Genomic DNA, 18,374 nt, shown 5'->3' with positions numbered 1-18,374 from the left:
CAAAAAAGAGAAAGACCCATAATAACCAATAAATTTAGCAACTGTCTTAGTAAGTAGTGAGGATATAAGCCTGATTGGAATAGATTTATAATAGCGTAGAGAGTTCTGCTTCTCGCCAAGGAGGAGTAACAGAATTTACCCTCCTGCCTGAAACAATCATTTCAAGACAATGATCAACAGGCAACTGAGAGACAGTAAACACACAAGGTGAGCCTGATGATTGGCCTCAGCTTACTACCCGGAGTGAATTCCAAGGCCTCAACATGGAGTAAACCTAAATAGCCAGGCAGTCTCCCCGAGTTCTATCCAACATTCTAGCCAGGACAATCAGACAAGAAAAAATGGCATCCAGATTAGAAAATAAAATTGTCTTTATACACAGAACAACATAATCATCTGTGTAGTAAATCTGATGGAATCTGGAAAAAGCTATTATAAAAAGGGCAGTAGCAACAGTCCTTATGTAAGACCTAAGATTAATATACAAAAATTAATTGTATTTTTATGTATTGGCAATAAAAAATGAGAAAAAATTTAAAACTGCTGTTTAGAATAGCATCACACACAGAAAAAGATGAAATAAGTATAAATTTGACAAAAGCTACAAAAACCTGTACGGTTAAAACTACAAAATTTGCTGAGAGAAATTAAAGACCCAAATAAATGGAAAGATATGTTTAAGACTCAAAATAAAACTTAAAATTTTAATTCTCTCTAAATTGATCTAGAGGTTCAACACAATCCCAATCAAAATCCAATCAGATATTTTATAAAAATTGACAAGCTGTTTCTAAAATTCATATGGAAATGCAAATTTAAGGTTTTGTCACCCTAAGTTGGCAAATATTTCTTAGTTATGTTACCAAAAGCACAATCAATGGATTCATCAAAATTAAAATTTTCGGCCTTTCAAAAGACAGTCAAGATAAACCTCTTAATGGAGAAAAAAATCTGTACAAAACATATTTGATAAATGACTTATTTATATCTGATAAAGAACTTGAATTCAAAATATATAAAGAACTCTCAAAACTCCATAAAAAGAAAAAAAAAAAACAATAAAAAATAAGCAAAAGATCTGAACAGACACATCACCAAACAGTACATGAAAAGATGCTCAACATCATGAGGGAAATGAAAAGCAAGACCATAAAAATATACCAGGACACATCCATTAGAGTAGCTAAAAATAAAAAGACTGAAGTGTGAGAGATAGTGCGGAGGAACTGAAACTCTCCTACATTGCTGGTTGAACTATAAAATTGTACAACCACATTGGAAGACACTTCGGCAGTTTCTTATTATAAAATTAAACTTAAGAGTACCATATTATCCACCCATTTCACTATGTCTTTATTCATTAGAAAAGGAAGCATGTGTCTATACAAAAACTTGTACACAAGTGTTTATAGCAGCTTTATTTGTAATAGCCAAAACTGAAACCAACTCAAATGTCCATCAACAGGTGAGTGAATAAAAAAAACGGTATACCAATATAATGAATACTACTCAGCAATAAAAAGAAATACCTAACTAGGAATAGACAAGCTCTTTTTCAACTTGTTAAAGAACATCTACTTAAAAAACCTACAGCTAACATCATACTTAATAATGAGAATCTGGAAGCTTTTCTAGTAAGATGAAGAGCAAGGCAAGGATATCCCCTTTATTGTACTTATACTGGAAGTTCTAGTTAATAAGAAAAGGAAATAAAAGGTATAGTGATTGAAAAGGACAACAAAATTTTGCTCATAGATGACATGATTGTCTATATAGAAAATCAGAAAGATCTGACAAAAAAACTCAAATAAGTGATTACAAGGTTGCACTATACAATTGCTGTCGTATATAATATCAATGGACAAGTTCAATTTAAAATTAAAAACAAAATATTGTTTATATTAGCAACCCAAAATTAAATATTTAAGTATAAATCTAACAAAATATGTATAAGATCTATATGAGGAAAACTGACAACTTATCAAAGAAATCAAAGAACTAAATAAATGTAGATATTCCATGTTCACGGAAAGACTCAATATCTCCCCAACTTGATCTTACAGATTCAATATAATCCCAGTCAAAATATCCACGAGTTACTTTGTGAACAACGACTGATTCTAAAAATGTATATGGAGAAACAAAAGACCCAGAATAGCCAACACAATATCTAAGAAGAAGAACAAAGTCAGAGTACTGACACTACCTGACTTGAAGACCTACTATAAAGCTAAAGTAATCAAGAGAGTGCATCACTAGTTAAAGATTAGACAAAAAGACTGATGAAACAGAGAGCCCAGAAAAAGATTCATATAACAACTATAGTCAATTGATCTTTGACAAAGGAGCAAAGGCAATATAATGGAGCAGAGTCTTTAAAACAAATGATACTATAACAACCAGGCATATGGATGCATAAATATGACAAAGACTTTACACCCTTCATAAAAATTAAAACTGATCACCAACCTAAATGTAAAACACAAAACTATAAAACTCCTAGAAGGTAATATAGGAAAAAATCTAAATGGTCTTGGGTATGGCAATGACTTTTTATATACAACATAAAAGACATGATCCATGAAAGAGACAATGGGTAAGCAGGATAACAATGACATAAAAGTTTCTGCTCTACAAAGGACATATCTAATAAGGACTATTATCCAAAATATAAAAATAATTTTTAAAACTAAACAAGAAAACAGCCAACCTAATTTAGAAAATGGGCCAAAAACCTGAACAGACACTTTACTAAAGAAAATATACAAACAGTAAATAAAGTACCATTACACACCTATCAGAATGGCCAAAATCCAAACACGGACAACACGAAATCCTGACAAGGATGTGGAATAAAAGGAACTCCCGTTCATTGCTGGTATGAATGAAAATGGTACTGCCACTCTAGAAGACAGTTTGGCGATTTCTTACAACACTAAATATACTTTTATCACAGGACTCATCAATTGCTCTCCTTGGTATTTGCCCAAATGAGTAAAAAACTTAGGTCCTCACAGTAACCTGCATACGAATGTTTACAGCAACTTATTCATAATTACCAACACCTGGAAGCAACTCAGGTGTCCTTCCGTAGGTGAACAGATAAATTGTGGTACATCCAAAAGATCAAGTCATGAAAAGACACAAAGAAACCTTAAATGCATACGAAGTTACAAAGGTCAATTGGTAAAGGCAACACATACTGAAAGATTCCAACTATATAATATTCTGGGAAAGACAAAACTAAAAAGCAAAAAGATTAGTGATTGCCAGGGGTTAGAGGAGAGGGAGAAATGAACAGGTGGAACGCAGAATCTTTAGAGCAGTGAAGCTACTCTGTATGATACTATAATGATAGATGCATGTCATTATACATTTAACAAGACCCACAGAATGTACAATACCAAGAGTAAACTGTAAATGTAAACTACGGCTTTTGGGTGATTATGATGTGTCAATGTAGGTTCGCTGATGGTAACAAATGCACTGCTCTGATAGGGAATGATGATCCTGGCAGAAGAGGGGGAAGTGTGGAGAAAAGAACCAGGGATATATGTGAACTTTTCACTCAGTTTTGCTGTAAACTAAAACTGCTCTAAAAATTTTAAAGTTTATTAAAAATTTTGAAAGGAATACTCATATAACCAAATACTACTCAGCAATAAAAGGAAATAAATTGATACATGCAACAACATGGATGAATTTCAAAATAATTATGCTGAAAGAAGACAGAAAAAGAGAACATAGAGTATGATTCATTTATACAAAACTCTGGAAAATGCAAACTTCTTTATGGTGACAGAAAGGTCAGTGCTTGCTTGGGAGAAGTAGAATAGGAAAGGATAAGACAGACAATTTACGGAAGAAGAAACTCTTGGGGTGATGGATAACATTCGCCATCTTCATTCATTAGTAATGATACCAAATTGTACACCTTATACATGTTCAGCTTATACATCATTTGTACCCAGTAAGGCTGTTTATTAAAAAAAGTGAGAACAGGAGAGGGATTGGAGAACTTTTAGAATATAGGTAATTTTTAATACGATTTTTACCAGAAAGGCAGGCAAAGAGATCAGACAGCAGCTCAAGAGACACATGATGGGTCAGAGAGAGTATTTTTTTAAATGGGAGATATTATAGCATATTTTTATGCTGATTAAAATGACTGAAAAGAAAAATTTATGCAACAATAGATGGGGCGATTGTTAAAACATCTTTCAGAAGAAACAGTATGGGACGGGATTGGAAGGGATATCACTGACCAGTCACTGTGCAACCACTGTAGCAGAGAGTCTACCTGTATAGACGGACAGGTTGGTAGATATGGTAGTAAAAGTTCTTTTCTAAATACTAGCCTCACCCCTCTGCCCTTATCTGCTAGGCTAGAAAGACCATTCCAGGCTAAGCAAAGATTCAGTAGGAGGCCAAAATACAGAAATAAAATAAGACTGGAGATATAGCTTAATCCAAAATGGGTAAAGGGTAGTAATCAGAAATGACACAGTAGAGAACTAGAACTAGTCTTTTAATTATCCTCTGGCACAGTGCTCCATCACTTCTTAAAACATCACTGTCCCAGTCGCTAGCCACATGTGGCTATTTAAACCTATTAAACAAAATTTAAAATTCAGGTTTTTAGGTATACTAGCCATATTTCAAGTGCTCAATTGCCCAATGTGGCAAATGACTATAGTCCTGAGAAGTATGGCTTATATTATTTCACTGCACAAAGTTCTAGATAGTATAATTCTAGAATAGAAGTTCAATAAAAGTTAGCTTCTACAGCCATGCTACCCTGAACAAGCCCGATCCCGTCTGATCTCAGAAGCTAAACAGGGTCAGGCCTGGTTAGTACTTGGACTGGAGACTACCTAGGAAGATCAGGTGCTGCAGGCGTAAATAAATAAATAAATAAATAAATAAATAAATAAATAAAAGTTAACTTCTTTTCTAACTATAGGTCTAGCATTTTATACAAAACTAAAAAAAAAAAAAAGCCTCAAAGAGTTAATTTTTAAAAGGTTAGATTTGTATATTTACATATAACCAACACAAAGAATAAAAGGTACAAGAGGTGACAAATTTCTACCACAATATTCCCTATATATTAACATTAAATACAAATTTCATCTCACTATATCATATCATCTCTATTAATCTTTAAGTAGGAATTTCAGCCTTTATAAAATGATCTTTCTAAAATGTCATTTCCACCACCTGGTCTCAATTATCACCTTTTAATTTCAAATAAATAAAATATTTTGATCTAAAGTAAATGAAGGTTCTCTTCAGTTGAATATACTTTATACTTAAAAACACAATTCCTTCATATTTTCAGAACAAAAGCACAAAATCTTACATCAGGTGGAGGAGAATTTACAGGGCACCTATTGAAACTCATTTTACAGTGACAGTGAAGTAATTTGGCCTTATCATATGGCCAGCAGCAAAAGAGACAAGAAGAAGCCTCCTGGCTTTAAAAGGTAATCTTTTCAATTCCATCATGCTTAACACATTATGAAGAAATTCTAAATGTTTCACAGAAAGAACACCTAGAAGGGCTATTAGTGGGGACATTCAAAAGCTCGGTGATTTTCAAAATAAAAGGGTGGAGAGGGACTGTAGTTCTTAAGTCAGCATTATTTCCACCAGAGGTGAAATGCATGGGAGAATGAAATTTCCCAACAATTATTAAGAATTTGCTCTTTTAATTCCCATTTCAACCTGTGAAACTGCCAATTTTTAAACAATGAAACTGTTTAAATGAATTTATGAGTTTTAATCATCATAATAAAATGTATCCCCCAAAATACTATAGTAATTATATTATCTTAGGCTTTACCATTATTCTAGCAGTAAATTTTATAATCAAAGGTAAACAATTTCAACCAACGAAAGTATTTTTTAATCATACTAATGAGTTTATTTCTGATCCTTTAACCTTACTTAAGTGATACAGAAAAAGAGGCCTATGAAAATGTAAATGTTCTCAGATGAAGTAGACATTTTAAAGAACTAGTGCTTTGAAAATACTGATGTAATATCAATTCTTATAAATGATAGCCTTCTATAATGATCTGCATATAAATTCATAAACATATTTATAACGTGCACTAATAATCCCAAAATCTCAAATGTACTGTTTTAAGGAGGCATCTCTAAACAAGTACTTGGTACTTATGGTTCAGTAGTATACTTCTCAGCCCGAAGAATGATACTTAAGATTGTGAATAACAGGGTGGAATAAAAAAAGAACTTTGGAGCCAGACTAAACTCGACTCAAGAACACACAGACCTCTAAATTATTACCAGTGTGAACCTGAGTACTTGAAAGTCTGTTTTATCACCTATAAAATGGAACTACTGTCACCTAATTAATAAGGTTTCAGTAAAATTTAACAGAAAAAATTCAAACACAGGAGTGTGCACTTACTAAGCACCCAAGGAAGAATTGCTAGAGGAACTGTTTGAGGTCCAGTTAAAGCTAAAGCCTGATTCTTAGTGACACCAATCTACGTGGTTATGATTATTTTTTCCTTCCCAGACATTACTAGTAGAAGAGAGGTAAGTATAAATAATTTGTACAATTGAACTGATTTAGAGTTAAGATTTTGCAAGACTGGGTGTAAGTGAAGAAAAACACTGGGGATCAGACATTACAAGACAAGTTTAGGTTGAAAAAAATAAGTGAACTAATATAGACAAAATGTAGTATGTATGGTACATAGTAAGAGTGTAAATATTAAGTTTTATTCACTGAATATTAAAGACTAGGTACTATAAGACAGAAAGTAGTATAGCCTGAGACTTCCAAGAGCTGAGAATCTAGAAAATAAGACATACAAGATTATTAAGGGTAGAGTGACCACATAAATTGCTATCTAAGCCAAAACATTTTTTAGAGCGAAAGAGAAGTGAAGGAGCATTACTGGTATTTATGCCAGAATAACAGTTGTAAACCTAGACATTCCAAGGCAAAATGGACCATATCCTCTGAGAGACACTCTAGTTAAGAGTACAAATGTACAGACTTGGAAGAAGGAAAGAGAAGTGTGAGAAAGTTCCCATCAATAAAAGCAAAGTTCTCCTTCAGCTAAGCCTAAACTAGTGATTCTAATTTTATTTGGGTAAATTTGTGGAAGAATAGTGAAATTTAAGTGGGATCTTAGGCAAGTTGAGTTTTTCAAAGCAGAGAAAAGGCACTGTGGAAAGAACAAAAGTGAAGAGATTCACAGAAACAGAAAATGCAAAAGTAGTTTGAAAGAATTCAGGAAAATCCAAGTACTGGTAATAAAATAACAAAGATGAAGCCAGAAATGCAAATTTCTTATTTTGGTTTGTTTGCACATTCATTTTTTTTTTCACTAACACTTACTTAACACCTACCTAAATTGGCCAGGCTTAATGCTGTGGAGGAAAAGAAGGTATATTTCTTACTTTTCAGGAGCTTAAAGCCTAGCCAAGAAAACTATAAATGGAAAGAGAAAAATAAGAAATATTGTAGAGAAAAAATATAGGAAGCCAAAAAATTAGCAGGAGTATTAAGAAAATTCATCTAGCAGAAGTACACATATTACAGTGTGAAAAAAGAAAGCACAGATGGAAGAAGAGCAATTAGTTGTGAAAATGGGAATGTGACCTTATTTCAAAAAAGGGTCTTTGCAGATTAAATTAAAGATCTTGGAATAAGGACATCCTGGATTATCCAGGTGGGACCTAAATCCAATGACAAGTGTCCTTAAAAGTGACACACAAAGGAAAGACAGAGGAGACGGCCATGTAAAAAAGGCAGAGAATGGAATTATGCACTCACAAGTCAAAGAAGCCACTAGAAGCTGGAAGAATCAAAGAACAGAATCTCCTCTAGAGCTTTCTGAAGGGAATGTGGCCTTGCGGACACCTGGATTTGGGAACTCTGTATTTCAAAACAGTGGGAAAATGAATTTGTTGTTTTAAGCCACCAAGTTTATGGTAATTTATTATGGTGGCCCTAGCAAACTAAACTAATGGAGGAGCTGCACTAAACTAGGCATGAAAGAATAAATCCCTAGAACGAGAGTAATGACAATACAAAAGTCCCAGAATCACTGTGTTAATTTCGAAGAATTTTCCTTCTCTATTCTAAATCTAAAGAAAAATTTTACAGATAAAGACCAAAGAAAAGCACAATTACAACCTCAAAAGGTCTCAAATTCCTCATCTAGAAAAGGAAAAATCTGGACTAGAAAGGTGGTTTCAAATTGTTCTCCAAGTCCAATTCTAATAATGTAACTCAATGAAGGGGTAGGGAGAGTGTACACAAGAGAATTTCAAAGGACAGGGCTTAGAACTTCTACTAGAGCAGCTTCATTTTTGTATGTGTGAAATTGTTGAGGGAAGAAGACAGGAAGAAGGAGGCGGCTAAATATTACCAGACTAGATCTCTAGTCTTTGAGCACTGTTTGGCAATTTGTCCTTTCTCCTGCATCCTGGACAAAAGACGGTCACAGCTAAACCCTAAAATTTTATGCTATAATCCACTCTACTCTTTCCCACAAAAATTTTCATAAAAATCATCTCAGCAGCAAACATTTGTTATCCTTTGAATCTGGGTAAGTTTGGCAATATAGCAAGTGATCTGAAAAGGGCAGTTTTTAGGTTACTTGTTCCAATGACTCCAAGATGCACATTTTTCCACCTCTCTAAAATTGGGGTACAGGTAGCTTGAACATATGCAAACTTGGTTGCTATTCCTAGTGGCACTGAATGATGATATACAACCCTATGACCTTCATTCAAATCAACAATGGCCATATGTTCCACTAATTCCTTCTGGTAAGATCAGGATAGCACCAGAATAAAAACTTGCAGAATGGATATTAAAGGCTTTTAAGAAAAATCTTAGACATGATGATCTTTTGCATATTAATGAATTAACACAGCAAGCCTAAACTGCTATCCTTGTAAAGGCCTTCTTTCAAGGATGGCCTTTGGCTATTGGTAGGAAACTTAGGTAGATATTGGGAAAGTTCCCACCATTCATTGGTAATAGTGGCTCACTGTGCCTAAACTGTTTGTACAAACCACATGGTTTATGATCAATACCTACTAGAATTTGGGTATGTGCTATGCAGAGAATGCCTATATAATCAGCTTCCAATAAAAACCCTGTACCATGAGTCTCTAATGAGCTTCCGTGGTTGGCAACATTTCGCCCATGTTGTTACAAGTCATTCTTGGGGGAATTAAATATGTCTTGTGACTCCACTGGGAGGGGACTCTGAACAATCTAATGCCTAGTTTTCCTTAGACTTTGCCACATGTCCCTTTGCTGACTGTGGGAGCTTTCACTGTAATAAATCATAGCCTTGAGTACAAGTCTATGCTGAGTCCTATGAGTCTTTGGAGAAAATTACTCAATATAAGGGTGGTCTTGGGGACTGTACAACATATCTTTTAAGAAAGATAGCATCAAAGAGCTCTTCATGGCACAGAGGCAAAAAGCACTACAAAGAAGTAGGACTCTGAATGTGAAAAACAGGAACACCTTACACATTTTTCCACTTATATTTTCCTTTTCATGTACTTGCAAAAGTTATGATGATTTAGAAACACTATGCCTATGACTATAAAACTGATAAGTATGAAATAAAAGTCCAATAAGTATAAAATAAGTTAATAGATATAAAATTAAAATTCTAAGTGATAGGAAAACACTGTCATAGTTTGTGTTTTTCTTCCTTAATGGTTTTCAAAACCATAATGTATCTCTTAATGACCTCTTGTATTTGATAAAATGTGAGTAGCAAAATTTGATTACCTAAAGCAGTAAATAAGCATCTACAGAATACGTCTCACATATAAATCAGAAATAAATGCAAGTTATGACGCTCAGAAAACTGATTAGCAGAGATTTAGAGAATTATGTTTATGTTGCTTCTACATTCCATATACTTTCTAAATATTTAAATTAAAATGTTTTATTTACATGAATCTATTATTCTTAAAAGTTTCTAGTTTTTCATTTCATTTGGCTTAAGAGATACACAAAATACATTATACTTAGCTTCTAATCTTATGCAGAAACTTTAAAGTACCTTTAAACTATAGAGATATATGTGTTATCAATTTATTGCCTCTCGACTCCAAGTGCACCTTCCATATATGCTCTGGGATAAATGAAATTAAGTATTTCTCCTTTAATGCAAACATGGTGTTATGGTTACTCAGGACACCATAGGGATGACACGATAGGGATACTGCATCAGTAAGGAAGAGGTTCTCCTACCATGTCCAATGCAGACCCGGAGTCAGCAGTGTGGATGTGAGAATATCGGGTGGAGCCAGCCCCAGCCATGAGTCCAGAATTCAGTCCCTCTACAACCTTGAAGCCTTGGCCTGGCACTAACCATTCCTCAGTCCTCACAACACAAAAAACAAAGACCCCATGCAGCCCAAATGTTCTTCAAGGTCTATTTTCCCCACTAACACCAGAATTCACCTACATATTCACCCACCTCCTGCACTCGCAGAAGATAGCTTATTCCTGGTCTAACAACGCCGAACCAGTTCCAACCTCCTCTGCCATTAGGTGGGCTGAACTATACTTTCTCAACAAAGTCTGAATCTCTTCCAAGTTTGTCCTTCCTTGCATACTACATTATTTAAAAAAAGAAAATAATCATATGACCATCTCAAAATTAAGATAAAGCATTTGATAAAAAGCATTTGATAAAAATACCATTCATCACGATTCTAGCAAATTAGGAATAGAAACTCCTAATCTGATTTTTAAAAAGAGTTCTATTAAAGAAAAAAAAAAAAAAACTACAGCAAACATCATACTTAATTTTGAAATGTGGAACACATTTTTACCTCCGAGATTAGGAATGAGACAACGATGCCTGCGGTCACCACTTTAATTCAACATCATAGTGGAGGTCCTAGCCAGTGCAACAAGCAAAAAGGAAAAGAAAAAAAAAGTATAAGGATTGGAGAGAAATAAGGCTTTCATTATTCACAGATGGCATGACTGTATAGCTGGAAAATCCAAAAGATTCAGCGAAGTACTTGAAATAAATGAGGTTAACAAGGTCTCTGGATATAAGGTCATGGTATCTAAATAAACTATATTTTTATATGCCTGAAAACAATTAGTAATATTTTAAAATGTCATTTACAACAGTAACACCAAAAAACCAAAAACCTGAAATCTATAAACTTAGATTAAATTTAATCTAAAATTATAATTACATAAGACCTCTAGACACAGAAAACTAGAAAGTTTTATGGAAAGAAGGAAAAGAAAACCTTAGAAAATGGCGAGATAAACCAGGTACATGGAATGGAAGATTCAGCACCATAAAGGCGTCAATTTAGCTCTACATTAATTCATACAGATTTAATGTGTTCGCAATAAAAATCTCAGTCGGATTTTTTGTGGAAATTGATAAAGTGCTACTAAAATTTGTATGGAAAGGTAAAAGGCCAAGAGCAGCCACGATAAACTTGAACAAATAGGTGGACTTAATCTACCGAATATCAGGATATATTATAAATCTATAAAGACACCTTGTGATATTTGTACAAAGATGGTAAAATGGACCCAAAGAAAACAGAAAAAAGTCCCAAAATAAAACACAGGCATATATGGCTCTTAATTTATTATAAAGGCAACATTGCACAGGAGAGGGTCATTTCCATAAATGGTTTTGATCTACCAGATAGTAATGGAATTAAAATTACGAGCCCTACTAAAATAATCAAAAAAATAAAAACTAAATTCTAGATGTATCATACATAGTAAAGGCAAAATAATAAAGCTTATAAAGAAAAAAAGTTTTCATGATGGTGTACAAGAGAAAGATTTTGTAAGCAAGACAAAGAATTAACTGAAAGAAAAAGACTGGTTTTGACTACATGGATAGATATTAAGGAACTTCTATTAATCTACAAACACCATTAAAAGAGTGAAAAGGCCGGCACGGAAGAAGAAATTTGCAACACATATAACTGGCATACCTAGCATATATAAACAACCTCCAAAAATCCATAAAAGTACAAAAAACAATCCAACTGAAAAAAAAAAAAAAGAGAAGAGAATTAACAGGCACTTCTCAAGAGCATATTCAAATGAATGAACCATAATCCTTAGAATTCAGCCATGAGGTAAATAGAAATTACACTCACAATGTTATACCATTACATAGTGATCAGAATGGTTAAAAGAACAATACTGATATTATAAAGGGTCAATGAGGATGTACGGCAACTGAAACTCGTATATACTACTGGTAGGAAGTGTAAGTTATTACAAGTGCTTTGGAAAACTTTTCAACAAAAACATGCATAGAAGGAACCAGCAATTCCACTACCAAAGGAGAAGTACAATGATGTCCACAGCAGTGAACTATTCATAAAAGCCTCAAAATAAAAACAACCCAAATGCCTACCCGAAATTAAGAAATTAGTCATGGAACAGAATCTGTTCAGTGGTATAAGGAAAAAGAAAAAGAAAAGAACAAACTACTGCTAATGCAACAACATAGATGAATCTCACAGTATCAACAAATTCTATAAAGTTCAAAAACAGGTTAAAATAATTTATGGTGTCAGAAGTCAGAACTGTGGTTATTACTGAGAAAGAGAGAAGGAGTCGTGATTGGAAAGAAGTGAGAGAGACACTTCTGCTGGTAAAGATTTATTTCTTGACCAGAGTGATGGTTTCATGGGTGTAGACTCACTTTGTAATAGTTCATCCGACTGCACTTACATACCATGAATACTTTTCTGTACGTACATATGTGTCAATAAAAACATTTTAATATTTCATGAATCCAAATCTCTTTCAAATCAGCTCATACCACACATTTTCAAATGCTGTATTTACCTGGAACTTTGACCTGAATCAAGCCTCAAATCTATCTTACAATCAATATAGTCAAAACCAAAATCATTATCCCTTTGTTATGAGTTGTATCCCTCTTAAAGCATAAATTGAAGCCCTAAGTCCAAGTACCTGTGAGAGTGACCTTATTTGGAAATATGGTCTTTGCAGAGGTAAGTTAAGGTTATATTAGAGTAGAGTGGGCTTAATCCAATATGACTGCTGTCCTTATAAGAAGAGCAAACCATGACAGAAACATACGGGAAGAATGCCATGTGACAACAAAGGAAGAGACTGTAGGGATGCAGCTGCAATCCAAGGAATGCAAGATTGATGTCCACCACCAGAAGCTAGGATGAAGCAAGGAAGAATTCTACCCAAAGTCTCAGAGGGAGCATGGTGCTGCTGACACCTCGATTTCAGACACCGAGGCTGCAGAACTAGAGAGAATAAATTTCTGTTGTTGCAAGCCACCTGGTTTGTGGTACTTGGTTAAGGCAGCCCTAGGAAACTAATGTATATAACATCTAATTCTACATAACATCTAATTTCTACCTTAACCTCCCTTTCAGCATTATTTACACTATTCCCCATCTGTCTAATACAAAAACTCTAAATGTACTAATTTTTCCCACTCATCATATTCTGGGATCATCAAGAGGTACATTTTTACATTTTAATTTTCTATTGTTTTCAACCTTTCCCTTTCTATTACATCCTAATTCCAGTCTTAATAACCGTACATCTAGACTATCCTGCTTTTAAGTCAGTATTTCTAATGTACTACTTTTTCTATATCATTTCTCTGTTCCTAAATTTCCAACAACACCCTATTATATGATATTGAAAAGGCATTTGGTAATCTAGCTCTATTCTACTTTCTTCAATACATAAATATGACTGGTCCCCACGAACGCATTTTATTCTTTTATCAGCTAGTTTTCACAGTACCTAAAATAATCTCTGGTGAGCACAATGCTCAATTAAATACTAATCACTACCAACATAAACTTATGTTGGAGGTATCCACACCAACATTTGTATTTTAGAAGTTCATGTTAACGTCAACTCATGCCTTAGTACTGATCCATCATTCATTCTTAATTGACCTCTACTCCAATTTTGTCTAAAGGTTCTACGACTAAGTCCCAACATTGCCCTGCATTCATTTATTATTTCAAAATATATCACTTAAATCGCTAAAGATCAAGGTCTCTCCATAACTCACCTCTCTTATACCTGGAAGTATCTCTATATATTCATCTATCATTTTCTTTTTCCCTATTTAATAGAAAGAAGAGTCTCTCGTCATTTCTAAAACTAGTCTCTCTCATCTGTTTTTAATGTTTCTACTTACTTTCTGTTCCTGGACTTTGCCAATGTGCTTCTCTCACCCACCTCCCCAGAACAAAGTCGTCTCATCATAAAAATTAAAAGCTTTTTTTCAATTTTCTGTAGTGGACATCCATGGAAAATATATTCTCTTGGACTATGGCAACAACAATATCCAATTTCTAAAAGCAGCAATGTTAGTGTCAGAGGCAAAACTATAATATCTAGTGTCTCAAGGGGCAACAAGCAACGACCTGGAAAGATGACCTCTTGATATTATCTTGGCTGTATTTCTGGATGCCTATCCTCCTTTGGTTCTTGATTTCCATACCTGACCCACCTAATATCCTTCAATCAATTTTATTTTAACCAAAGTTAAGTTTCTGATGTTTGCAATTAAGAACCCTGATTGGTGTCTTAGCTCAGGCTGCTATAACAAAATACCATAAACTGGGTTTCTTAAACGACCAACATTTATTTCTCACTGATCTGGAGGATAGGAAACTTGAGATCAGGGTGCTAGCACAGTAAGGCTCTGGTGAGAACTTTCTTCCTGGCTTGCAGGCAGTTGCCTTCTTGCTGTATCCTCAACATGGTTAAAAGTTCTGGTGTCTCTTCTTCTTCTTATAAGGGCACTAATTCCATCATGGGAACTCTAACCCCAACACCTCGTCTAAATCTCATTACTTCCCAAAGAACCCTTTCTGATACCATCACATTATAAGTTAGGGCTTCAACATATGAATTTGGGGATGACTGCAAGCATTAAGTTCATAACAACTGTACATTATTCAAATTATTCTCTTATCTTTGCCTCTTCCACTCTCCTCCAAAGTAGGCCCTACCCTACTACTTCTTCATTATCCCTTTATTTGTTAACTTTTTCAGAATTTGACTTCTTTCTCCTAATTTGACTTCCTTCTATCTCAATCCTGATAATTCCCAATTCCACATCTATATGTATTGGTCTATTTATCAAATAAGATTTTCCTCCCCCAGATTATTTCTCCCCTCCTTTCCTCCCTCTTATCCAGTCAAAATCTCTCAATCTTGAATTTTTTTCCCAGTCTCATTTCCCCTTCCTCTTTTCTTCCTTCTCTTCTCCCTCCTTCTCTCTAGCCCCTCTACCTCCTCTCTCTTCAAACAGCTCATCTAATACAAATAACTGGATGCCGGTAATTCCCAATTCCGAAATCTACCCCTTACCCTCTCATAACAAATGTCCAAATATGGCTTTAAAATATGCCCCAAAGGCATCACAATTAAAATTCTTCCAAAAAAGTCAAAGACTGTGCTAAAGGGTTAAAGAAGTACAAATTAGTAGTTGATAAGATGGTCACAGGGATGGGGAGCATGGCATAGGGAACGCAGTTAGCATTAATATATTGGCTAAGTGGAGAGCCAGAGGAGAAAGAGCAATTAGAGGGATCGTTTTGAAAACTAAACTATATAAATGTCTAAACAATGTACTGTATACTTGAAACTAATAATAAAACAAAATTTAAAAATAAACAAATAAATGAGTTACTAAGTAAAAAATAGTAATGATTAATCTTTTTAGAAAACTTTTCTAGTCATTCAAGACAGAAATCTAAGTTCATATCCAACTCTTCTTTCCCCACCCACAATGATATCTAAACACCAGGTAATTTATTTCTCAGATCTATCCCTCCCTTCAAATCCCTCTGCCAAATTGCCATATATCTCCACAACTCTCTCGCATGGATGACTGCAATGGTTTTCCCTTTTGCCTGTCTCTTTCATCTCTAACATATCTTTTACATTGTTGTCAAAGCTATACAAAATTCACAAATCACCGACTCAGTAGTTATCTGCCTTCAAAAACTCCTCACTGCCTACCACACAAAGTTTAATCTCTTTAGTAAAATATTTAAAAATTCAGGACTTCCTTCCATAAACTTCAGGCTTAAACCACATGAGAACATTAATTTCTTGCAGAGTCCCCAATCCAATGGTCTCTTTTCACTCTAGAATGCTCTCTTTTTCATTGACCTTCTCTCATAAATGGAAATCAGTCTCCCTCTCCCTCTCCTTCTTCCTCCCTCCCTCCTCCCCGCCACCTCTCTCTGTCTGTCTCTGTCTGTCTGTCTGTCTGTCTCTCTCTCTCTCTCTCTCTCACACACACACACACACACACAATTTTCTAATTCCAAATCTCCTAACATTTATATTTTACATTTCTTAACGGCAAAGACTCCAAAGGGTCTAGTATAGTCCTTTCTGTGTAACAGACTCTTTGCGGTTTAATATTCACTTCCTGTTTGAAATAACCCTGTTTCGTCCACATTTTACTCCATTCTTGAATATATAGCTCAAAAGTTTCATCTCTTCTAATTAGCTTTTCTTGACTCGTTCAGGCTTTACTGATCTTTTCTTAGGCTGTATCATACTACTTTGTATGTTGTTATGTCTTTTATACATATATGCTAACATACATTAGTCTTACTAATGTGTTTACAAGCTTGGGACCAGCTACCATTTCTTATTCTACGGTGGTATCCTCTATTACCCAGCACTTAGTTGGTGCTCTACCACCTGTTTCCTGATTGATGCTCAATAGTCCCCAATCTACTCCCTCCTCCAACTTCTAGGCCCTTTATTTTTTATAGTACAAGTAGAGATCAACTGTTGTGACTAATTAAACATTATAATATTTTAACAGTAAATATTACTCAAACCACTCCTGAAATTTAAAGCTCACAAGTCCAGACAGTATTTTAATCATCTGATGGGAGAAAAATCTAGAGTGACTATTTTAGATGACTGTAGAGGGCAGCAAAGTAACAGTAGTATCCTCAAAGAAAAACATCCTTTTCTTAGGGAACTTCGGATTTGTTTTTTTATATTTTAATGGATGCTGTTTTGATTAAAGCTTTTAGAAAGCAAGAGACCTTTTGGCATGCTATATACAAATTTCCCCAGCTACTCATATATTTAAACATTTTCACTATCATTAGAAATATAACAAAAATGTATCAATGCTCAGATCCTTTACACACAATTGAAAAAAATAAGTTTGCTGAACAATGCATGGCTTCGAAATAGTCACCATAATTGCTAACTTGCTTATGAATCTAAAAGTTGAAAGTTTTTATTGAAAAGTGTAAAAATAATCTTAAACACAGAAAAGAATGTCAATGGTCTAAAGTAAACAGTCTTATAGAAATAAGAGATGTCTTCATTAGTATTACTAATTCTAGCCTTGATATGTCTTCTTTTTGTTATTCAAAATCAGTCAGTCAACTGTAGGGGCTATCCCAGCTTTAAAAGAAAAAAAATAATATATCCTCTACCATTGCACTTTTGTACAACAAACATAAGATAACAACCTGAAAAAGAATAGGAGTTCCTTACCATTATTTCAATATTAAAGTTCATTTTGGTTTTAATATGAACTAGTCAAATGAAAATGTATCGCCAAAATAATATCTTTATAATGTGAGAAATGCTTAGGAATGGGGAAACAACTATAAAAGTTGATATTCGACACACTGCATTATTTGCATGTTTCTCAAGGTTTTTGTTGGTGGTAATTTTTTACCTCTTTTAAGTTTAACAAGCAGAAATCAAAGATTTACAGTAGCTGCCCACAGCTATTAACATACACAGACTCATGATTTAGTGAAAAATTCTATTTTGTTCCAGCCCTTTACTCTTAATGAGGATAGAACTGTTAGCTATGTACCTTCTCCCGCTTGAATCTCTTCGATAAATAAAGGAAGAAACTGAGAAACTTTTTTTTAAATTTGCATTTAAAATAAAGGAATCTGGGTATCTCAGAGGAGATAAAACTAAAGTTTATTGTCTGACTTAGTATTAAACTGAACTTATAGCCATGAATGATTATCTCTAATCTAAATCAAATTAAAAGAGAATTTAGAGTTCGTAATGACAAGACACTTGTGAAATGAATCTTAATCTAGTCCACAGTAGCTAGGACTAAATTAGAAATCATATTAATAATTTTCAAAAACAATGGCCTAAGATATTTTAGTAATGACAGCCATGTCTATCATAGATAACATACAAAAATAGTTACATGAAACAGATCTTATGATAGTTTACCAATACTAACATTTCATTATTTTTGTTTTTCCCCTGAATTGAAGTCACTAGAAGAGTCAAGCAGTCTTAATTATATACAATGCACTTA

The 18,374-nt window shown here is 34.1% G+C and overlaps 1 protein-coding gene and 1 pseudogene across 5 annotated transcripts in view; one reads left to right on the top strand and one right to left on the bottom strand.

The window, feature by feature from the left end:
• NECTIN3 (nectin cell adhesion molecule 3) overlaps positions 1 to 18,374 on the bottom strand; it is a 101,776-nt gene that overhangs the window by 75,976 nt on the left and 7,426 nt on the right. The window lies entirely within an intron of this gene.
• LOC120598264 (uncharacterized) lies at positions 4,781 to 4,899 on the top strand (annotated as a pseudogene).

Source organism: Pteropus medius, unplaced genomic scaffold (assembly GCF_902729225.1).
Source record: "Pteropus medius unplaced genomic scaffold, Ma_sr-lr_union100, whole genome shotgun sequence".
In the NCBI taxonomy this organism is placed as follows: domain Eukaryota; kingdom Metazoa; phylum Chordata; class Mammalia; order Chiroptera; family Pteropodidae; genus Pteropus; species Pteropus medius.
The sequence above is the reverse complement of the archived record's forward strand: the minus strand, read 5'-3'. Positions and strand labels throughout refer to the sequence as shown.